The 25,541-nt window shown below is 41.0% G+C and overlaps 1 protein-coding gene across 9 annotated transcripts in view; it reads left to right on the top strand.

Annotated features, from left to right (window-relative positions):
• Window positions 1-25,541, top strand: part of LOC135493600 (glycine receptor subunit alpha-2-like) — a 387,954-nt gene that overhangs the window by 246,580 nt on the left and 115,833 nt on the right. Inside the window, exon 2 of one of the 9 annotated variants that reach the window (XM_064781061.1) lies at window positions 9,858-9,912. The exons of the other annotated variants lie outside the window; for them this stretch is intronic. The gene's annotated coding sequence lies outside the window, so the exon portion shown is untranslated. The remainder of the gene's footprint in view (window positions 1-9,857; window positions 9,913-25,541) is intronic. 9 annotated transcript variants of the gene reach the window in all.

Raw genomic sequence — 25,541 nt, 5'->3', positions numbered from 1 at the left:
GATACCCCTAAACCACATTATTGGGAATACGCATTAACAATGAGGAGAGTGGGATTATTCTCTCACTTCTAGTAGGTAAAAATATAATGGTGAACTATATTTCAACTAGCATATTCACATGCCTTATCAAAGACCAAACTTTACTTACAAAATTATCGGTTTTCCATCAAATCAACCCTGATATACTTTTAGTAAGTCAGTGGAACGTTATATTATTCATTTTGAAGGTGTGGGAGTCTCATTAACCAGCCGGAGGTTGCCAGCTCCTCTTTGGTATGTGTAAAACTGCCTGCGAAATGATCTGAGGTGTGGTCGTTTTGATTAGTGATATTTAGGCCTGTTGGATTAATTATGAGGCGATGCTTGATAATGCATGGCCAAACAGTTGGCCACAGCATTACTGTGCTCACCTGGCTTAAGCCCCCATATTGCCAATACGCGCGCTATATCCGCCCACATACAGGATAACAGGATTCGTAAAACCACCAACATGAATCGAGACGAAGAGGTCTGATGCAGACTAAGTCACGTGTGGGATCAGAGTCTGTCCGCTACGACATCTAGCGGTCAGACTAACTTCTGAAGAAGAATGGTGTAACCATTTGAAACGTCATGTTGACGAATAAATTGTGTAAAAACTAACTTTTTTATCGGTACCATTCACGATCAGATGAACGTTTTGGCAGAAACAACATTTTTTTCCCAAAGAATAAACCCATCAAACAGATTTTCTATTTCACTTAATGCCAAGTAGGAGTACACTTTCGTTGTGGTCGGTTGTTAATGGAGTGCACCGAGCCGTTGTTAATGGCCGTACTCTTAGCATATCGATATTTGTACCTAATTATCCCACGAATCGAAGACGTGTTTGACATTTACAATGTACTACTTGAATAAGAGAAGCCGAAGGCCTGACGATTCCTCCGAATATTAAAGACGTTTTTCGACAGAGAGGTTGAGATCAGGGACTCATCACGGACCCTTATACGTAAACGGATAGAAATGTACACAACATTTTTCATCTTCTACAGAGTTTTATCCGTATTCGTACAAGGATCCTTGATAAGTCGCTGTTCTCATCCTCGCCAAGGGTGGGGCGGGTCTCTTGCGCCTATCTAGTAATACTAATACAGATTAAATCATGAAAGAATCACAATTATATAATAGTACCGGATGAACGTACGAATGGGGAAGACGCATTCATGAGTCGAACAGGCGACGTGTCATGTGAGATGAGAATTGAGATAACCGCCATTATTGAATGTATATGAGCCTTTAACATGTTTAAACCTTTCTCCAGTTTGAACCAGTTGGTAGATTAAAGGACCATTGGCATTATTAAGGGCAATATATCGCAGCTGTCGGCTGCCCAGTCACCCGCTATTCTACATCAGTAGTTTCCATCAACAAATTGCACAAAAAAACCCGAAAAATTCCGAGTCTGACTGAATTATTGGGCTTTTCCGATGTTGACTCCGATATGACCCGAGTTAGCTCTCCACGCATCGACTCTTTCCACGTGGAACGATGCACCAGTAAGGCGTTTCCTTGAGCTAGAATCATGGTGCTGATATCGATTTTTCCGACGTCACGTGATGGCGCTTGATTACCCCGCACTGCGACGAAAAATGGAAATGACGTTGATAGTGGGGCGACGTAAACTCGGATCTCGGCGTGCACTCACGTGGTGGGAAAGGTCTTTCGCTCCAGGACTTGCGCGAGCTGAAAATAACGAATGACGCGTTTTTCTATTATCTAATATAAGAACTGAAACAAAATTGGAAAAGCACCAAACACATGCAGAAAAGTAGTTTACTGACGAACCAGAAGAAGAAACATACTGCAATAAAAAGCCGACTATTGCTTTAAATATTCGAACCGTCCGGGAACATTGAAGGGGTCGTAATGGTTGTTACCTGGACGTGATTGGTTTTAAAAAAACTTCGCCCAGGTGGCGCCACTAGTTCTGTACGTGAGAAAAACTTGTGCTCGTTCGTCCTACCGTCTTCACTGTGAATGGTTCTCACCATTGTAAAGAGTCACGCTCATTCATGAAACAGAACATTATTTGATTTGATTTGTTTTTGACTTGCTGTACACGTTGACCGGTTTATGTCCACGCTCTTTAAAATGAATTGGATTGAAATGGTGGGTGTGGGGGGGGGGGGGGGGGCGAATCATCCAGTAATGTTATGGCATTGTCATACAACAAGTGCCCCATACTTTTTAATTATTAACCGAACTTGAATGACAATTTTAACTTAATCCCAATAAACTGAAGCCACGTCTTCCCAAACACAGCACAGCCTGTGGTAGTTTTGCCCGATTACCCATCATCCATTCAACATTATACTATCCGCTTGAATTCATACTCATCCAGGATTATCAGGCCATTTTACTCGATACATACTTACACACTCGGAAACATGCTTAAGAATCGAGGAGCCAAGTGGTAGGCGTGCTCCTCTGAGTGATTGGAAACACAACGGAGGCTTGAACCAGATTTTCAGACAAGTTCAAAAGAAAACGCATTTTACAGAAACCTTTTCATTAATCTGAACACAAATTTACTGGATATGACAATATATTCAAATCAATTGGTTAAATCAAATCACCGGCGCACCCAAAATGACGAAGATTGTTTTGGTTTATCGTATTTTCTGCAGAGTGGGGGCGGATCGATGTGCTATCACAATCAAGAAAGCCGCACAAGAGATTTCTGAATGAAGCTTTGTGTCGTTGTTTGGTGCTTATGTTGCCCTTTGAAAAGGAAAGTCTCTGTCTAATCCCTTTTAGGATGCTTGTTGGAATTGAACAGAAGCCAGCATCCACGTATCAAGTGTTGTTGTTTTTTTTCTGGTACAAAATCTAAATATGTGGTTAGTTATAATAGTGGTGCTGATAAAATGATACCAAACAGATGCAAAGCAGATACTTCACGTATAAAACGATGCTGCTGCATATTCTGTTCACATGCCGAAGATAAAATTTTACTTTCCTTTTCCATTTGCTCTTCTACTCAATATTCTTCACATGTGTTGGTAGACTCCTTCAATCACTTCGCAAGAAGTATATATGAGACATGTTCCTTTTTGGCTCACCGTAGGGGAGTCTATACAACACCGCAGTGTCCGTCGTCCGTCGTCGTCGTCGTATCCTATTTCTAAAACAGTGGCACGTTTCTTAACCGCTAGGGCTATGGACTCAAAACGTTGTATGCATGACCCCCTAGGTCAGATGACATTCGACACTGAATTTCGGTCCGGTCTGATTCTTGACTTGGCCACTAGGGGGCCAAAACTGAAAACATAAATAGTGTGATATCTCACTTATTAGTGATTTGTTTTTGATGACATTTTTATGGTAGGTTCTCCTAGCAAGAATACATCACATATCATATGAGTTTTTGATTTGACCTGCTTTTCAAAGTCACGGAGGTCAAATGGCATAAATTGGTCGTTTGCGTGTAACTATGGCACGTTTCTTAACCACTAGAGCTATGAACTTGAAATTTGGTACACATGACTCCCTACGTCATGTTACCTCGGACACCGAATTTCGATCTGATCTGGTACTCGGCCACCAGGAGGCCAAAACTAAAATAAGTAAAAAGTGCAATATCACGTTTATTAGTGACTTGTTTTTGATGATATTCTTATGGTACTTACTCCAAGCACGATACATCACATGTCATACCGACTTTGGTTTGACCTATATACTATACATGTACAATGTTTCTTAACCTGGATGAATTCCAAAGCACCAAATATCTATACGGTGAGCACAATGGCCCCTGGCCGTTTCATTCTTCTAACTCCATGAGTCAAAAGGCTGCGTTCCAAACTACCCTACGGCTGTTTAATTTAGTCTGTTAATGTTGGTATGAATCATAAGCCGCAATGCATGACAGCAAATAAGATAAGCGCTTTGTTTCTTCCTTTCTGAACATCCATGTGAAATTCACTTGAAATTGAGTTTTAAGTAGCAAGATCTTCGGGCATCATTTTCTTGATCTGAGTCTTCTGGCAAATTCCTTTAAAGGCAAAAAATACGCATAAGAAATCGATCGCATCGCAGGATATTCTTCTTTTGTGACTCCAAGCACTGCTGCAACAACACCAAATTATTTTTCTCATGACGACCGACATATTCTATAGAATACTTTGTTTATGTACTTGCCAACTGATCCAACCGTTTAACATGCAACCTATCCCCATCCGTTTTTCCAGTAGAACATTTTCTACTTCTACACCAGCAGTGTAATTGCGGCTATTTATGGTCAGCACCAACAGCCGAGGCGAGGCAGAGGGAAATGAGCTCACATTGGCGTCTGCCCGCGCATCGTGGGGTCGAGAAAGGGCTGGAATTCTAGTGTATTTAGTCCTTGCGTGAACTGTTTTCAGGATAGCTGTTTGGAGTATGGTCCAACTATCTGACCGATATTTCTAGGGATGACCTCGTGGTAACCAGGTGCGTACCCTATGGGTTATATAATTGACCAATCACAGCGCGTAATATGATTTGTAACGTCAGAAAGTATCACGTGTAAATTATGAAATGTAAAATGTTTTTTCTATCGTGTCATTAATAACACATAAGACCTGTGCAATAAGACCTTACGCGTCACCCGTAAAATCATCTTCTCAGCTCGATCAATATATACTGATAGCTATTGCACGATCGAGGCATCGGGAAATGTTTCGTTCTTCGTACATTGTCGTTCTGAGTTATTCGTAAGGGTTGCGAAACCTGCCTAATGTCATGGCATACGAAGCACGACTACCATGCTCGCTCAACTATGGTTCTTTAATCCCCTAGCAACTGACGATGTAGCTAATAGCGCACTGGTGTTCTTCTTTCTGATAATTAATGGCACAGTTAAAGAGCGTAAAAAGTATCGTTTACTCGACAAGTGCTTTCATTGTTATCTCCAAGATACGCCTTAATTTTGCAAGTTCATCTTGTTAAGAGTTTAGTGTAACTGGTTTTTCAACGGCTCATCACATTTATGAGGCGACACGTTGATGTTTCCAGTGTGAAACTAAACATACCTCATCAAGGATGTTCCTGTTAGCAATAATTAACAAATACTAAGACTGTGTAAGCACCGTATCTGGCGCTAGGAACGAAATTTTGAGAATAGGGGATTTTTACAAGATGATTCGACTCCTGTCTAATGTTTTATCGCTAGCATTAGCTGGTTGTTGCTGGATTTCTCTCACAGCCAGAATACATGCCTAAAAAAAGTAAACTAGAGCAGTGGTTATAATATGTCCGAGAGTGGACCGCCATTTAGAAGATAAAAACATCAGATGTTTTTGATTTCCGAAGTTCCAATTTTTTTGCTTAGCTTTATAAATTCTTGCTGACAGCGATAATTCTTACACTTACCGGATCAACGCTATACATACCAGCGCCATCTGGTTATAAACCCAAAGCGTTACACTTCAAGGGTAGTTGGTAAAACCTAGACGCAGATTTTGGACGCTTGACACTGGACGCATCATTGGCATTTGATTGGATTGCATCACCTGCATTCAATAAATCTCGCCTCCAGTCATATGTATTGCAATGGGCCTTATCGAATTGACGAAACGGTTTGGGACAATTAAAAGTGCGGTCGATTTTCGTCTGTGCCGCAGAAATGTTCAACCTGGTGTTATGACTGCGGTAGGTGATGAGGCTTACCTTAAGGCATTTATCACAGAGTGGAACCGAAGAATCCAGCCGTGAATAAATCGCCATATCCCATCACAGTTGACCCACACGGGTCACCTTGATGAACGCGTTGGTCACCCAATGTGTACAGGATTTTAAAAATCCATCAGAATCGAACCAATAACCACAACAAAGCACGATACCACCAGCAAGAATGTGTATAACATTGCCAAGTTCATCAACATATAGACGTGTGCAAATCTATTTTCTCATTCGGATAAGAACAATCACATCAAATCATCAACCGCCCCGAAAGTTTGACGTTCCAGTCATAATCCAGTCCAGTCCGTTCCGTAAAATCGATGATGCCGTCGCGCCACCTGATGCCAGTGCACGAGTGTAGACAATAATAGAGGAAGTTCAATAAGGGATGGTCGTCTCATGTTACAGTGCAAGTTATTGAGGTCAACGCTATAAACCTTTGTTGATGCTGTGTGGTTGGAAGTTTGTTCACGTGATGAGGTTACCAAATCAAATAAACTAGTCATCTTGAACTGGAGGCGAGATTCGTGTTATCCAGGCAGTGCAACCCGATGATACATAACTTAGCGTCCAGCGTCCAAGTCTGCGTCCAGGTTTTACCAACTACCCACTGGAAGCGGTCACTCACTCATCACATTTTCTTTGTCAGTGACATTTGTCAGTGACCTCAGGGCGTTTGAGGCCACGCTAATTGGGGTAGGTCTCTGGTGCCCCTACAAACACAAGCCCGGGGTCTCTTCTGTTGTAGGCGAAGTGTTGCTTTATTCGATCTTAAAATTTTCATTGCGATAATATATTTATATGTAATAAAACTGTTTAAATGCAGTAGAACCTCATACATCCAATAATATATATTTTGTATGCAATAAGTAAATTTTGGTTTCTTGAACATAACACATTTTAAAGTTCTTGAGTAAAATTTATATGTGCGAAAGTATTTTTATGTGAAATAAATTGCATTCTGGGAAGGGAGTGACGTCATGGATGTAAACAGTGCTGCACGTGCTTCACCATGTGTTTGTGAACAAAGACTGACCTTGTGAAAAACGATGTTGGCCAACATTCCTGTATCACTGCTTACAAGTGCAGTGTTGCACGCGGAGACACACTGGGTGATAGTCCGGAAGGGGTGGTTGTAGTGGTGGTGGGGCTATGGCAGATTTAGGACGCAAGGCAAGGGACTGTGAGATGAGTGTATGGGCACCCTGTTAGGTCACTTGTAAATATTAGAAGGGCAATGGAACACGTACAGAGGAATAGTCTTTATCATTGGCAATTAGGCCCCTTGCCCTGCCCAGCTCCTCAAAATGTTATTAACTGCAGTTTTCCCTAATATTGTAGACCTGTACCCCTCCAAAATGATCTATGATCACCATTGAAACAGTCCTTAACGCTTTTAAGTCATGATGTCGCCTCCTTTCCCAAGTTATCGTACATATAAAATGTTTTCGCACATATAAAAATGCGAATGTTTAAAATGTTTAAAAGACCATAATTTCATTATCGCATAAAAAAAAATCGCAGACAATTTGTTTTTTAAGTTGCATAGAAAACGTGTTATCAAATGGAAAAACATCATTGGACATGAAAATTTTAAGATCGAATATGCAACACTTCGCCTGCCTTACTCTTCATCCAACTCTTTTGCAATAGTATCTTGACATGTAGTATTTGCTATGCAGTGATTTCTAATGTATCTAGTTTTATGTCAACGACTCCCGTTTTGGTAAAGAGCACTGACAGAGACTAAACTGCCCTGGAGCGTGACATTGAGTGCCTTTTTATTTTTGCCCCTCGTGACCCATTAACATGCTTAAGAAATCTTGAGGACGCATGCAAAGAAACGAGAGTTTGATGAATCCGAATAGCCTATCCCATGTTCCAAATTAGGAGGCAGTGGGACAGCACAGAAATGTGTCAGTAAAAGATGTCTAAAAAACAACAGGTTGATTAATAGACTTTCACCCAAAACTATCGTCTATCGAGGAAAGTGTGATCTTACATTTTTTTGTAACGCAATGGAGAATGGTGTTGCAGTGTAGTTTGATTTTAGGTTTTTTTTCTGTCCATCGGGCTAACCGAATTACCGCTGGGATTTCTTTTCATTACAAAACTACAGGCTCCTGCTGCTGACACAGCAGATATCACGTATGTTTACGAAAAAAATTATAGATTGAAACTGACTTCATTTAAGCGGGTACATTGTATACCATCCGTTTCTATTTGAACTCATTTAATCTCTTATCAACAATAATCGAAATGGAAATTGTTGCCATTGGTGTTACCGGCCATGCCGGATGCAAATTGCGTGCATGGTGTTCGTTGATTGCATTTATTTCCTGTTGTGAGAAGATTTGAATAATACGTTCTGGAACCCTCTGATTTAATAGCTGTCTATTGACGGGACGATTTTTGATAAACAAAACAAGCGACGCGGCTGATACCACTTTCAAACGTCATTGGTCAAGCTGCGATTTAATGATTTATACACTTGATTGATCCACTCGGAAACCTATAGGAGTCGCAAATGTGATTGGTCGAGCTAGGAACCTGATTGGTTTAGCTGGTAACCAAGGACTCCAAAACTTGATGGTGCAGCTGGTAACTAAGGGCTCGGAAAACCTAATAGGTCCGGATATCCGGAGCAAAGTTATTTACGCTGGTTATCAACAACCTTGGCATTGATACTGAGATACGCACCCTCTCTCTCACAGATAAAGTTTAAGGCTTTCATTGGCTATGATATGATATGAGCTATTTTAATATTTGAACCTGTAATATAACTGGATTATGGATTGCAACCAGAAATGCGTCAGGCATGCCAGGACAATGCAGGATGGAGCCCGTGCGGTTTGAGAGGGTTGACCAGTATTCTAGGACATAGAAAGTCATGATTCAAAATAATCGGTATCATCAAGAATAAATAAAGACTAAGAATTTGGAACCAATACTACAGCATCTTAACTAGCAATAAGTTCCAAATGTTGACAATAAGGGGCTTTTGCAATCTTTTCAATGGCTATCACTACTATTGGCTGTTTGTTGCTTGATTTTTGTCACAAAATACATGCCTCAAATAGTGCAACTCGTTTAGTAGCGACTATTAGGCAAATAAGGAACAATGGTATTTAAACGAGGTCCTAAAACCCATCTTAGAAAAAAAAATGCCCACCATCACGCAATAGCACGGGAAATTAAACAATCCATTTTGTCTCTTATACAAAATTATCTGTATCGCCTTTATTTAGGAGTTCAGAGCTGAATAAGGTATCATTTTGTTCGTCTTGGTAATTTCTTTACAATGAATCAATAACATTTAATATCTGAGTTCAGTAAACCTTTACCCACCCTTTTGAAGGAAATTTAATTTAATTTAATTCAATTTCTGAAGTTCCAAATTCTGATATGAATTCTTGATATCATAAATTTGTTACATCTTAATTGGTAGTATTATTTTACTGATCACGTAAACAGCCCGGTGCAAATCTATTGTTGATGAGAGACATAGGCATCAATCGACCAACTACAACTTGAAAGCAACTCCACGAATCACTCATTGCCAAGCAACGACAAACGAACTGCATTAATGCAAAAACCCGAAGAAATAACATCTTTACGATGCCATTAATTTCAATTCACTCTTCGCAGTAAAGAAATGGCAGAAATAAATTCGTGCAGTAATATTTCACGTAAGCCGATCGATGATTTTCTACCTTGAGTGTTCTGCTGAATGGAAATGAATTAAGGGAAATAATTAGAGCGAGTGAATAATGCACTGCTTGTAACGATCATTAAGAATGCTTTGAATGCAACAATATAGAATTTAATCATACTTTCTCCGCCTGTTTATACTCGACCTTTCTATTGTTTCTTGGTGCCATTTCTTTAATAATGGATATTGCTGTTCCGCAGAAGACCTGGCTGTGCTGACTCTGCTGATACTATAAGTTGACGCTGTTATCATTTTGAATAGGTGGATGACCCGCGTACACAGGTTTTTGCAGTTTGTTTTGCTTCAAGTCTATTATCTATATCCGGTCTGTTACCAGTTGCATTAGTTCTTCCTTTTTTTCTTCCAAAATCGTAGTAGTGCCAATAGTTTTGATAAGCTTTTTGCACTGCATTTTCTTATGCGTTATTCGTTTTATTTTTTGCAGGTGAGTCAACCCCTTCTTTCATTTTACTACCACGTACTTACTCACTCAAGATCAGGTAAGTTACCAGTGATCTCATTTCACTTCGTAGAATCCATGTAACATATTTCTAAGCAATCCATCATTGCTGTGTGGCGTCGAATGAAACAGGACACTTGTCCAAACTATTATGGTTACAATGCACCAAATGATGTTCCGTCAGTTTTACCTCCGGCAAGTGCACTCTTACTTGCTTAGGTCATCAGGATGAGAAATGAAGGACGGCCTTTGTGTACTGGAAAAAATATGTTTGCAGTAAACTCTTTGAAAACATGGCTTAAGGTGATCGAAGAGTATCATTTCAATGGAAGGCAATAACATAACCAAAGTAACGACGCGTGTAGCATCATGAACTGACTGCCTGGTTCCCTTTGACCTACCGAGTGTTCGCTGTCGTCTCTAATCTAGATATTGGGGTCTTAGACTCCGGCTTGAGTCTTGGCACATTCACCGAAATCCGATCCAGAGAGTTGCATGTTTCCCAAAGGAAAAATCCCAGGGTAAACTCGCAGTGAGAATTTTATAAGATTGTTGTTTTAGATCTTATCCAGTTTCATGTCTGGGACGATTACAGGCCGTTAGTCCGAAGGTCCGCTAGCCTGAAGACCCGCTAGTCCGAAGGCCCGCTAGTCCGAAAATAAAAAAGCCCACTAGTCCGAATATTTCTTTTAAAGGACGGTGTATTATTATTTTCAGATTGACCGGCCTTTTCCCTGATTTCGGAATTACAGCGGGTCTGTTTCTTCAATTTCGGATTAGCGGGTCTCTTCCCTGATTTCGGACTAGCAGACAATCGGACTAGCGGGATCTTTTTAAAAATGAATTTCATATATGTGTACTTTCACTTTCGGACTAGCGGTTTTCGGACCAGCGGGCCTACGGACTAGGGGACGATCACCGTCTGGGATAAAGTATCATACCAGAATTGTACACGCACACGTTTGGAATTAATTACAGAGTCAGAATTATAGATACATGTACACAGAACCAGAAAACAAATCTATCAACTTGATGCAGGAAGGTCAGTCGTGTGTCCCACATCATTTCATTGAACGACTCCTTGGGAATAATGAAAAAAGCTATCACAGGACCATGATGAATCGTATTTATTCTGGACCATGTTCGCCAAGGCCCCGAACGCTTCATACCATTAGTACATGTCCCAGACGCGGGACAAAGTTTGACAACGATGTATGTTTATGATTATCCTTAGCGACCTTGGAAGTTGTCCCTGGGGTAGTTGGTTAGAATCAATAGTGAGATAGACGTTGTAAGATTTATTTGGAATGAGAACTTAATCCTTCCTATATGTCAGTTTTGCCTCAGAAATGTTGCTTGAATGATGTTATGTATTAAGTAGGCCATACTATTGCATTGTGGCCGGGACAATCAGTGAATTCTAATGATCGATACTTGAATACTCTGTTTTCTCACGTATACCGAAGGGATAAATACCTCGCATACCTAATACAAAGGTTAGGCCTAGTGAATTGGACTGATTGGCTCAGATCGTTGCGCAGACTTGCCAGAGACACCTAATACTTGCAGTCCACTACCATTGGTCGGTGGGATTTTAAATGAATTGAATGGGTCGTATTACCAGACAATCGTGTTTGGGCTTTATTCATGACGTGGCCGAGGTGGAGCAAATGGACTTTGCCCATTCATCACGTGGGCAAAGAAAACCGCCCCGCATGTGGTGAATCCTATTGCGTACCTCACCCAATGTGTTGACACTGTTATTTTGTATTAGTGGTGAAGGGAGACGGTATACGTGAGATAACAGTTAATATACCTCAAGTCACATAATTACCCGTTGTTGTCCATATCTATGACATTGGGCTTTATAAAACTGTTAGCATGTTTGATGCTGCGGTCAGCTCAGTTAAACTTGATTTTTTTCTTTGTATCTATCAATAATGAACTGACTGAAGATTTTTTTGTGTGTTTATTACCACTGAATGGCTGCCTTTTATGACACGCAATTTTTCTGCGGTTCACATGACCAAGCAACAATTTTTACGAAAGGGCAAACTAACTAATAAAAACCCCAAATCCACTTCTCATTTAATCTTGTACAAAGACACCAGCGCAAAACTTCAAAAAGGCTTCATTTGTCTGGACACAGTGAGTGTTATTATAAGATGGTAAATGTATAAATTATCTGCGCCGTCTTTAGAATTTACACTCTTTTAGAATTTACCAGTACCATCCATTTAATTTCTATACATCGTCGCGGGCAATATGACTTTTTCTTGCCAGAAGAATGTGATACCACGCCATTTCGATGGACAGAAAAAACAATATATTGCTTGAGGAAAATAGTTTTGGCACTTGATTCTTAACCAGTTGTCGCCAATGCTGGTCGTTGCCCAGATGTGCGTTACTTCTTTATTGATGGCCCCCTAGCTATCCTTCATTGCATTCACTATCATACTTCATTGTGTCTGGCAAAATGATAAGATAAAAGCAAAACGAGCCTTTCATACCTCATAAATAAAAAGACGATTTAGCAGTTGATTTTATGCCCTAATTGCTAAATACATTTTAGAACATACTGCCTGTTTTGGTTCTTTGTGGATTCAATGCATGTAATCATGGTGATGATGGCAACTAATTACTGTCACATGTAGTTTTAAAGGTGAACGTTGAGAACAAACCTGAAGTCGCTGTGGACAGTCTAAAACTGAAGACAATATTATCAAGTAAATTCGAATCCAAAGAATAGATTGAACCTTCTTAACAGCATGGCCGTATTAAACGAAAAAAAATATGGCATATTCAAGGGACGCCCTTTGATGAAATACGTTTATGCTTTCTGCACGATGTGACAATGTTGAATCCAAAAAAATGCTTGCTTTGTCACGAAAAAAAGATCAATTAAAACTAAGTCGTAAAAAAATCTAACCAGAAGTTAGCAACACAGCGGCCTGGATAAAACGTTTACGAATTGACTACATTCCACAGATGAAGGCAATGATGTCGAACAAGTTGGAGGTGTAAATTAAATCATTGCCTCTAAGACATTTACCACATGGAAAACTGGCAGCTTTTTAGTCTTCGCCGTCTTGAAAATACTTCCGGGTATCCCTTTACATGTTAACTATGTTAACCCTAAAGCCTGGTCTACACTAACAAAACGAAACAATAATTGTTGTAAACATTTACCAAACACAGAGGTTCGACGTCCAAATTATGAAACAATTCTGACAATTTAAAGGCAAGCCATTTGGTCCAGCTTGTGAATCACATGAATACCATCTATTCTGATGATAGGCTGGTTACGTCAAACTTCATCGAACATGTTTTCAAGAATGAACATGATATGTCCAAAATTTTTTCAAGTTTAGCCACTGTTTGCTGGTGTTTTGAACACGTCCAAATTTACGAGCACGTAAAAATCTACTTTTATTTACGGCAAACCCGACCAAACACGAAGTTCACAGATGTTTGCAAACAAACTTTGCTAATGTAGACAAGGCATTGATTTCATGAATAATTCAGCTCATATCGAAAGGGGTAGACATATTGTAAGAGGGGAATCAGTTATAATTTGCGTTATCGCATGGCCGATGTAACGGCAGATGTGGATATGTAGCCAATTATTTTGAGGTTCCTTTGCGGAGTTGGCAATATTGGCAGGTGCAAACAAAAATACTACGCTTAGCACTCGTTCAAAGTGATATATTGCTGCTTAGTTGTTGTACGAGGACCTACGCAACATAAACCAAAAGTTTCTAATAGTTATTCAGGCACACAAACCTATGAATAAAAAAACGTTTGGTTTACCAAGAAAGCGCCTTGTTTCATGAATCAACACCTGCAGTAGTTGTGATTATCACTTGATGAACAACGGTGAACCATGCACTTGATCGATGTATTGTATTAGTTAAGATGATACGAGCATTCATGCAGCGCAAATGATATTGGTCGCATATAGGGGCTGAACATACAGGGGAAGAGTACTTGGTTATTAAGGGACTCCCACTGCGAAGGCGCCCAAGCCCCAATCATTACTACACAGAGCACACACATTACAGAAACCACTGAGATATTAGATACCAGTGTTATATTCGATCATATGTCAAATTTTGTGCTCGATTGTAACATATTTTTGTTGAGGACATACTGTATTATTGTGTTTGATCATTAATTTGCGCTGTCGGACCGGCGCAAGATTGTATAATATATCAGTGAGAATGCATACTAGAGGCTGGAAAGTCAAGCGAAGCAAACGACTTAGACCTGAAACATATCAGGAACTCGAAGTAAAAGGAAAATTTTGTTTAAGATGTTTAGGTCAAACGGCGATCAAGATATCATTCACATGATTCTATAAAACTGGACCAATGAGATCGACCGAAAGCCAATTACCACAAAGACTCCGATCTACCGGCAATAACTATCAATAGCAATTGCTTCTGATTTGGAACCATATTGTGTTTGATCCCGATCATCTGCGCTGTCGCAGTGGCGCAATGATAACATCGGTGACAATCTCGATGAGGTCCCGGGTTCGATTTCTGCATGACTGGAAATGAGCGACATTGCTTCCCATTGGCTGAATACAGTAAGGAGAATATGGAGCCGATTGGTAATTGAAAATTCATTACAGCATTACAAAAATAGTATCAAATTGCGTCCACAACCACTTTTTTTTAAAGATCCAGATCGTATGGAGCCTTAAATTGCATAGCCAATAATTATTTGATACAACTTATTTTGTTGAAATTATTTGTGAGTTTTGTGCACTTTTAACAGTTTGGCAAGACCACCGAGCTGCATACAACCAAGGAATTTACTGTGTATAGTGGGCTGACCTAAGGTCGAAAATCACCTCTCTTCTCGAAATCAGAGCAAAGTCATTAGCATCCCCAGATCAATTTTCAAAGTTGAAATACTGCAGGATTTATGTATCAAATTAGCTACTACGAACGATATAAGACCTTTTTGCACTTTTTCTATAAAAAAGAGACAAAATTACTCACTCAGAATGACGTTATTCCCACTGGGAACGAGTTTTTGATACTAAAAATCCATGAAAATCCGAAGTTTTTTGCCTTTTTTCATCAAGTTTACTTGCCGTCACCATTTTCTAGCTAAATCATGTGACAAAAGCTTAAAACCTTGACCCCATTTACCTTAGAAGTGTTCAGAACCTGTACATTCAACACTAAAAACCTCGACTCCAGGTCAACAGCGTTGTTAGTACAGGCCGCCGCTAGATGGCGAGATCGCTTGGTGGGGCCGTCTCCACAGTGGTGAACTGCTCACAGAAAAGGACAATTTTATGCTATAAAGACAAAGCCGGAATCAATGCAAATACCACCCTAGCAAATGGAATTAAATGGACAACACTTCCAGATACATACACGTTCGCTCGGTTCTGCAATAGCGTGGTTTCAGTGTTGGAGGAGCGTGTAACGTTGCCGCGATGATACCGCCCCCGAAACAACAGCGCGGGCATGACGTCAACGCATAGCGCTGCCATCTGTTAGGAACTGAAGGAACTATTTCACAATGTCGCTCATTTCCAGTGATGGGTCGGCCCCGGTATACTCACTGCATGTGATGTAGAGGGACTCTGTTTGACAGCGTAGTGTCCTCTGAGTTGCCATCTTCCTTCTTAACAGCAACTCGACCAATAAAGCTATTTTTGAGCCAATAATGAGCAAATTTTGTCCATGTTCTCTGGACTCAATATAATGTTGTCGTGGTGTCTGATGGCTTTTGTGTACGATGTTTTTAGGATCTATTTTGAGTATCCCTACGCGTTGCAAGTAAATGCACATGGGCCGGGGTTGTGTTCAACATTGAAAAATGAGAAAGGACTGCAACCTGTCTCAGGTCTGCCCTTATGTTATTCTTCCCGACCAATGATTTTTGGCAGTGGGTCAATCAATTTACGCAAATCTGACAACAACAGGCGGACTCTTTCTAGATTATGGTTGACATCTGCTCCCCGTAATTGCTGGGTCTACTTCACCGGAATATATCGAATGCAACTATCGCAAGACACCTGTACCTTTTCCTATGATAAATTTTGTCCTAGAGGAACTTTTTAGTGTGTATCAGTCACATTGACACTTGCTCTCGTCAATTACCGGAAATAGCCTATATAGGTGTAATGATGAAGGAGCTCAGTTTGTATTAGCTTTTCTCAACCTTCAAATTACCAAAGGAATTATTATTCCTGGATTGCCCATCTGGTGGTTTCTACTAAGACTCAGAATAAAATGTTTGAAACATAACAAAATTAAGACGAAATATAACGTAATGTACATTGTTCAACCAACACTGTCGACTTTAAAAGCCAATTATCTGTCGAAATGACGCATTAAATTGCAAATCGTAGTGTTACGTCATGTAAACGTTTATGTTGTTACGAACCGTTTCTAGCGCGAGGTTTAGGGCTGTTGGTTCCTCCTCGTTATTTACCGATCCCGTGGACCGTATTCATTAAGCCTTCGTAACTTTGTCACGAAGAACGATTTACGTGGCTCTTAGTAAGACTTTAGTAACAGCCGAGTAAGCCACGACGTATTATTCACAAAGCATTATTAACGTATTACTACCGCGTTACTTACTAAACCTCTCGTAACACCCTATAGTCGTGAACGCGCTTGAGCTGAACAGTCATGGAATTGTTATGTAATCCACTTGCGCACGACCTCATTGTCTAAAACGAATATTTATACAGTGACTGGACTATACGTCGTTTTGGAGATATTTGTCACACTGTTAACATGGAGAGTCAGAAATCGAGGAGCAAGACCGTTAGCCAGCAACGTGAGGAGGCAAAGGGGAATCGCCGGAAGGCCAATTTCTCGCCAAGTGAAATTATGAAGTTAGTTGATCTAGTCGAATTGAATTGGTCCGTGATTAACCACAAATTCTCCGCAGTCGTAACGCTTAAGAGGAAGGCCGACACGTGGACAGAAATAACAAGAAAAATCAACAGTGTTGGAAAAGTCCTAAGGACTACCAAAGCGGTTCATCACAAATGGGATGTCTTGAAGTCGAAGGCAAAGCACAACGGTGATGAACCGAGCCTCCATCGACTTTTCCATCTTCCAAACGTATACGTTCAATGATACTTCGAACTCGCCTGTGGTGAACGTTGTATCGTCTGTCGGCTGCATCTGCCGGGCGGGAAACTGGTGTCATGAGGCAGGGTCTGAGTGGATAGGCACTGTCACCTAGTAGGCATCCTTTATCATTAAGTAGTCTACGTTCCATATTTACTTTCAAGTTGCAGTTTGACCAAATAAACGCATCGTGTGTGGCACCTGGCCATCGGGCAACGATATTTGTGAATTTCATATCATGAGAACAAATACCCTGCACATTTATCGCATGGCACTGTTTCCTGCACACGTATGATGCCTCGTTTACGGATGGGCACTTTACTGGAATAAGGGATCCATCTATGCAACCGATGACATTTGGAATCCGGTGCCGTTCTGTGTAAAACCCCTCCTTTTCACGTTCTTGCTCGTCAGCCGTTCGAGGAAATGTTATAAACTGCCGTGCTTTGCGTTCTAAAGCGGCTGCAACTCTGGTGACAATCCTTGATATTGTAGGTTGACTCAAGCCACTTGCCATGTCGCCATTGGCAAGCTGCAAACTTCCGGTAGCGAAAAATCGGAGCGCAACGCAAACTTGGAGAGATGCTAGTACGGCATGGGAGCGCAAGGTGTCCGGGGCAATTTCGTACTCCAACAGGTCGATGACTTCAAGAAGGACTGGTCTAGTCATCCAGTAGCGCTGATACAAATCTAATGCATCATAGACGTCAAAAGGCTGCAATCAGTCTCTAAACACACGCTGCCTTCGTAAAGCCCGTCTGGCTTCTACATCTAACAAGATTAACGCCGCTGCCATGATCGCTGCATGTAAAAGTGTCGCCAACTGTCTAAGAAACGCTACGAATCCCAAAACACCCCACGTAACACTAGTAACGACTTACGAAATCGATTGAAGTTACAAGTGCTTCATGAATATGACGGAACTCGCTAAGAACGACCTACGAGTACGTAAACGCTTAGGCCTAAGAAGGCTTCATGAATAAGGCCTCCGATTTCCATTTGGTTAGGGCGTCCGCCTCGTGAACGGATGGTCGAAGGTTCGAGCCCCGATGGCATTACTGTTTTGACCATACTCCGTCCCCATTTTCCTCAACATCGGGCTTAGAATAATATTTATGAGTACAGGTTAATGGAAGAATAGTGTATTTGTAATTTGAAGACATTTCGATATTGTGGTTACATGTAGCGGATGTCCGCTGGCTTGGCCTGTCTCGTAGATAAGGAAATGTCCATGCGGTCTGAATGTCCGAGTTCTTGCGGTCGGTTGGTTTAGCCACCAGCTTGTTAAAAATTGGGAACAATCTTATGCCTGTCATTAGATATAGAAGTTAAGTAAAGAGGGTCTCGATCATAAGCCTAAATCTGGCCGGTCCGGACATCATGGATGACGCTTTTAATAATAAACAAACTTTACTTTTCACAATGTCATTGCGAGTTTGTTCATGGTTGCGCCTAGGAGGGCGCCTGGGAGTTCCTTTAGCACTAAGGGAGACGTTAAGTCCACCTTTAGCTGAATTTCATTTCAAGAAGCAACCTAAAACTCTTGCTACGTGTTCAGTACAGTCAGACCGCGAGGACATTTCCTTATCTACGAGACAGGCCAGGCCAGCAGACACACAATATCGAAATGTCTTCAAACTAAATATACTCTATTCTTCCATTTACCTGTACCTATGAATACTATTTTTTAGTCCAATGTTGAGGAAACTCGGATGGGAGTATGGTCAAAAGAGTAATGCCTTGGTTGAATAGATTATCATAGTCGGTGTCCATGCAGTCCAGGTTTTACCAACTGCATGTGTTCCGCTCTAATTACCGATTAGCGCCATCTTAAGATTGCGCTGCGCATTCTTAGGATCGTTTAATTGCGCGGCAATCTCGAGATCGCGCAAGGGTGAGCGTGCGCTTTTTGCCGATTGCGCATTTTAGAGATGATGATACTTTTACATGTTCAGCTTTGCATTGCCATTGGTAGCTTAATTTTTCACCTAATTTTTTGCTACACCAACAGTCACATTACTGTCATGTGACTGTCTATGGGATGCTGAAAGTAAATTAATTTAATACCGGCCAAAGTTGACTGTCGAGTGGTTGATTTGTATTTTGTACCTCAGGCCATACCTAAGGCCATGGAGGTATTATTAACAACTTTGAGTCGAGACAAGAAGTATTACGTATTGCCCCAAACATAACCCAGACTTCCAACAGCGGGAGTCAATGCATGTTTAAACAGGGTATAGTAGACATGTCCATTCGAGGGTTCGTGTTACCAATCGTCTGGGGAAATTGATTTCACCTCCGCAACCTGAAGGGCCGGAATAAGTGGCAGTCTATATTTTGGAGTATCCTTGGAGTATTGCTTGCATATAAATTGTCTACATGTATGTTCTTGGCTATCTTGGCAGTATTATTCTGCTTTGGAGGAGAAATTGATACATGAGTATATGAATCCCAACGCTTTCGTCAAGCGTATCAATAGGCAACTTTCGCAGGCCTTATGAAACGGCTAAATCGAAGGTTCAATTAAGTTCATGCATGACAATTAATGTCGAATGATCATGTTTTAAAAATGTCCCGTATAATGAATAATTATCAACGAGTGTCGTCGAAAATGAATGTCCACAGGGTGACTTTATGACCGAATTAGTCGTTCGTAGCTCGTACAGATTCCTAATTCTTCAGAAAAATAGGTGCTCGAGAGCTGCAATTCGGGAGAGGCAAAGCAGCAGTACTTTGTTTGTATAAGAAAACGAGCCGCAAAACTACCGTCGCCCCAAAACTACCGTCCCCCCTGCATGTCTGGGACGTGACGTTAAATTTTGTCTCGCTTGCCCTTGCGGCCGACCCCAGAATCGATCCCTCATCACCGGGGCACTATCCGAGTACATCCGTTTCTGTTTAGTGGTCACTCAAGTGCTGTGACGATTGTGATCAGGGACGACACTGCATGACAATCACCCGTCTACTTGTCTCGCGACTATATCTGTTGCATCATGTTCGTCAAGGATCTATATCGGTCCGATCTCGAAACAATTTGGCCAAAGTAGAAATGCAACAGCCGTGGATGGCATGCCATCGGTTGCAGGTTGGAACCAATTACCTGCAATACTGGTCATACCTCCGTGCAGCGATAATCTTTGGGCGGATTCGTGCATTATTGGCAACGCCTGGCGCCGTGGTTAGAAACGCCATTACGGTGTCTTTGAATTATACCTAATACCCAGATATACGACGACACTGGCAATGACGTTCGCGTTGCAAGGTGGTGTACACATACGTGAATACCAGTTCCTCGCGTCAGGAGTTGTGCATTCTTAAACTAACGAATAATTTGTTTTTCTCCTAAAATGAAAAAAAAAGGAAACATGTCAAACATGAAACTAGAGAAGATAAAGGATATTGAATGTATAATCCCTTGTTCTTTAACTTTGACAGGTCAACATTCTAATAAAAATCGCCCTAAATCTGTGGCCAGTTAGAAAGTAGATATAGAAATTTATGAATGAATTCATACCAGATATGGCATACAGGGAACCAAGTGTCATAGTCATCTTGTCAAGGTCAAGGTCCCACACGACCACAGATAGGTTGACCAGAATGGAGGGTAGCTCTATGACGAAAAAACAAGCCACTAGCAATACAATTCTCTTGGTGATGTAGTTTGTTTGACCGCCCCGTTTTTCTGATTTCTTTGAGGCAGTCAGGCCACAGCTTTTCGTTCGTAAAACGTGCACCATTCTGATCCCCGTGAAACCGAGAGAGAGTAGGGGTATGAAAAATAAGACAATGTAAAAGAGTGCGCTTATATAAATCGACCTAAAATATACATTGAACTCGACTAGCTTGCTGTGAACCGACAGAGGTCTAACACGGTTAACACATGGGTCATATACGAACTTAGTATCGCAGTACCAGAATTTTGGGAAATTGTAACAGAGAGAAAAAATAAGAATGGACAAAATCGCTTTTTTGCAGTTCTTGATCGTGCAGAGAAAAGTTGCCTTTAAAGGCATGCAAACTGCAACGTATCGCTCAGCTGCTACAAATACCATTACGTATGTTGAAACTGTCTTCCAAAACCACGTTACTGTCCAAAGGTATCCGCGGGCAAGCTGAAAGAATTCGTAGTAAACTTCCAGATGTTCCGTGTACGTGTATACTGCTGGTAGCGAGTATGTGATGCAGTATGTTATGAGGACCCAGTTGTCAGATATTGCCAGCGCTTTGAGCAGAAATGATGTCGAACCCTTCATCTCACGATGTAGAACGACGATTGATAAAGAGTTACCAATGATGCCGGATACGACGTAGAATAGCATGAATGGCACATAGAGGATGAACAACACTAAATTGTTGGCTATTGCCATATTCGTCACCTTGTACAGGCATTGAAGTGTAGCGTACGTTGTGATTTTACTATCCATTCTTAGATGTGTTCGATTAAGATACACGGAAAATGACTACAGCCGAAAGTACCAGAAAATGAATACAGTCAAGGATGATTAAAATAAAACTCTGTTGTATATTTCGAACATGCATGTACCACACCTGTTGAAGTACATAGATTGAATAAATAACTTAGCAGTTAAAAATGGGATGTATTAAGAGAGCTAGGATGAGACAGTGGTTGTCTTCAAGTGACTAGTTTATGCAGTTACAGGGGTCTGAGCTTGGTGTTTAAAATGCGATAATCATATATATATCACCAATAATGGATTAGACATATCTTTAATCTATTACTTGATAATACTCATAATTGCCGCGTGAATAATTCGAAATATTGGGATATCAGCGACCCATATCGGTGACTTCCGGTAGCTAGATCTTGCTCCTATCGTCTACCTTTAACGAATCCGGATAAAAGAAACATACAATGACATGACCACATTTTTATCGAGTCCGGCTTTGTCGACGTTACTCTTACTGTATGATAGTTCCAAGTGCAAGAGATTTTCAGTCATCCACTCTGTGGAGGAATATCCTTCATGCAGTTGTAGTTGACGTGCCTGTTCACGTAATCGTAAACGCCATGGTCAGTTTCAAGTAATTGCTGGATGGATAACGAGAAAACTAGTGGAATGGGCTCAGAGAATGTTTTAATCATTAATGCTTGTCAAATCAAATGAAAAGCATAAAATCGTTCTAACATTTAACAATACAGCGAATATTCATAACTCACAAAGGTAACCGATCCATCTTTTTTTCCTTCATTATTACAGCATAGATATCGTGTTCCAATCCCAGGGTTTATCAAATAACGGCTAAGTGAAATTGCAATACACTGGTAGTATAATGGTCTGCATATAATAGTCCCATTTACTCGGTGCGGGTTCGATCCGGATCGAGACCTGTTGGGTCCAACACGCACCGTGTAAATGGAATTTTAACTAGCCCGAACCGACCTTAACCTGCATTAAGCGAACCGACCCTGGCGCCTATATCATAAAGATTTTAAATGGGGTTCCATTATGGTACTTTAATGGAAGGATTTAAGTCCACGGTAATGGCACTCCATTAAATCGTTTCATAAAGCGGTTTTATCGTGCCATTCCATTAACATTAGTGGACCGTCGATTCTACGGTGTACTACTTTGAGCATACATTAAAATGTGTTCGAACGCCGCGTCGTGTTTGACACATTGTGTTATGATGATTAAGTGCAAAGTAAAGAAGTGTTACCAAATCATCAGTTTATCTATTTAGGCTCTTATCTCTGTTATGCAGCTTCACGTGTAAACGTGTTTCTGCCAGCTATAAAAGGCCTCAGGCGAACCACTGTGTCATCTGTCCTCTGTCAACTGTGTCCTGTGCCTAGTCGCTGTCGAGACGTTGTACTTGTAACAACATGCCGAGACCACGAGGGAAGAATTGGACTGAGGTCGAAATGAATATTCTGATTGAATATTATTCCGATCATTATTCGATTTTGACTGCCCAATTTTGCCCATCTAACACACTTGACAAAAAAAAACGACTATACGATGTAAGTACACTGTTTTAAAAGTTGTCCATTAATTTGTAATTCATTAAAAAAATATACCGGCACCGTATAGTGTCCCGAATACTGTCGCCAGTTCAACTACCCTTCCAAATAAGTTAAAAATTGAAACTTCAATGACAGCATCCAAGAAACTCATTCTGTAAGATATGCTGGATCATGCGGCTCATGTTGGATTGATGCACTTTTACAGTTCCTTTGATTATGTGCTTTCAGGCTCTACATGCCGCCATCAACGTGGAGGGCAACAATAGGGACATAGACAACATAAAGTCAAAGTGGAGCAATGAAATGACGAGGGTGAAGAAGGCGTTAACATCCGCACTGTCAAAGGCCAAGGGAGCACGGACAAAGACCGGAGGAGGAAAAGCCGAAGTGCAAATAAATGACCTTATCGATAATTTCTCAGCTCGAGACAAGAAAATCACCCTGCTGATCCCCCCTAAGATGTACTGCGGTAGGTAAGCATATCATTATTTGACAGTTATCCTTCTTTTCCCACTCATCGTAACTTGTCACTCAAGCAGAACATATCAGGAATACAGGATGACGTTGGGTTTACAGTTAAATTTGAGTTCCATGATTGATTGCAAAATTTAGATTTACATGTATTGGTACATGCTGCCTCCGAAGAATGATTTAGTTATGCGCAAAAATGGCCGAGTCATTTAACGTGCCGAGGCACATGAGCACTGACTACAATAGGATTTCTTAGTTGCAGCACCCATATAAGTAACAAGAAACTTTAATTTTTCAGGAATTGATAATGCCCCTGGTGACAACTTACAGTTCGGGCCCTCGAAACTTAAGCGACCAATGTGTGACGATACATCTGATGATGACTCAGCGATGGCTGTTGAGGTACCGACCGTAAAAAAGAAATCGCCCAGTGCATGTTGCTCAAAGGCACCCCCCTTGAGAAGAAACGATATCTCGCTTCTAAAGGTGAGGCAGACGTTAATGATCCAATCCTTAAGATTGAGATGGAAAGGCTGGAAGTTGAAAAAGAGACTTAGGTTGGCATTAGAGGAGCAGCGTCTGGCCCTGGAAGTGTCTAAGACACCGTTTAATCAATTTTATATCCCACAGTACGGAGATTCGTCCTCGGTATTAGGGGTAGTAGCTTCTCCACAGGGTTATACGTCTTCTGTTTTAGTCGCTTCACAACCGTCATGCCAATACACAAGTTAGTTTATGAATTTGTTGTGCATCTGTTGCTGTGATTAAGGGTTGGCTATAGGCACCACCATTTTGGCTAGAACTTGAAATCTTAGAGCAATTAGAACTCCCATCATTTCATGGATGGGATGCAGTTCTTTGTTTTCCAGTGAACTGTGTCCCATCCTTGAAATTGGTATTCACATCATTTTGAAGGAGTTCGAATTGCTCTAAGATTTCAAGATGAGCCAAAATGGTGATGCCTATAGCCAACCCTTAAAGATTTAAATGATGCTCGGACTTTCAAAACTGCCAAGTCTTTAAATGTTCAAGACAATTAACTGAATTTATTGTGCCTCGTTTGTATATTTCGTACACCTCGACAGTCCATCTCTACGGTCACTGATGTAATTATAGAAATAAAACAAGTTTCCTGTATCAACACCAGTTGCCATTTTATTCAATAAGACTGTCATTTATCATGACGTCACCTTCGTGTGTCCGATAATCAGCGGAGAGTGTCTATGGTATCCTGGCGTATCTGATTTCCTGTCATATCACGGTACCTTTCAGGAAAATCATCATCTCCGTCATCGCTATCGCTTTCGGAATCATCCGAATCATCGGAATCCTCTACAATTGATATATTGCTTCGGACTGCGATGTTGTGGAGAACACAGCAAGCTTGAATTATCAAGCAGGCTTTGTCAGGGGAATATTGCATTTCCTTACGCAGGCATCTAAAACGTTGCTTTAAAACACCGTTGCACCTCTCAATCACGTTCCTAGCTTTGATCTCCCTCCTTTGGTAGCGCCTTTCTTCGATGGATTGAGCAGCTCCATTTGCAAGAGGTGTCAGCAACCATCTTTTTGAAGGATAACCAGAATCCCCAAGCAACCATCCGTTTGGTGGGTTGCGTTCAAATGTTGTATATCATTGGCTAAATCCCGACAAATATCAACACAAATAGCTTTAGGAAATCGATACCGCTTCAAGAAAAGGTATTCCGGCATTGAATCAAGGGGGTTAAATCGATCCCGAAATAATCGTTCTCGATGTATTGCCCGCCTCCGACGTCCTTGGATCAAGCGCAACATTCCGTCTCTACTCCTGTCGAACTCCGGCAGCCAAATGACCGACTAAAGGTACTCCAACCTTCCATTAGATTTGTGGCTGCCCTATTAGTAAAAACCAGGATAAAAGCACTACCTGAAACGCTGCTTAATGTTACCATTAACCTAGATATTTTAAAAGCACCTTCTTGATATGCCCTGCTCGTAAAGTGACCCTCATTAAGATGCCATTAGCCCTAATGGAACAATATTAGGCTTTATGATATAGGCGCCTGGTTTTACCAACTGCATGTACCCTTAATATTACCAAGAATTCATAAAGACTAGTCT

The sequence above is a fragment of the Lineus longissimus genome, chromosome 9, assembly GCF_910592395.1.
Source record: "Lineus longissimus chromosome 9, tnLinLong1.2, whole genome shotgun sequence".
Taxonomy (NCBI): Eukaryota; Metazoa; Nemertea; class Pilidiophora; order Heteronemertea; family Lineidae; genus Lineus; species Lineus longissimus.
Note: the sequence above shows the minus strand (reverse complement) of the source record. Positions and strands in the feature narration are given on the sequence as shown.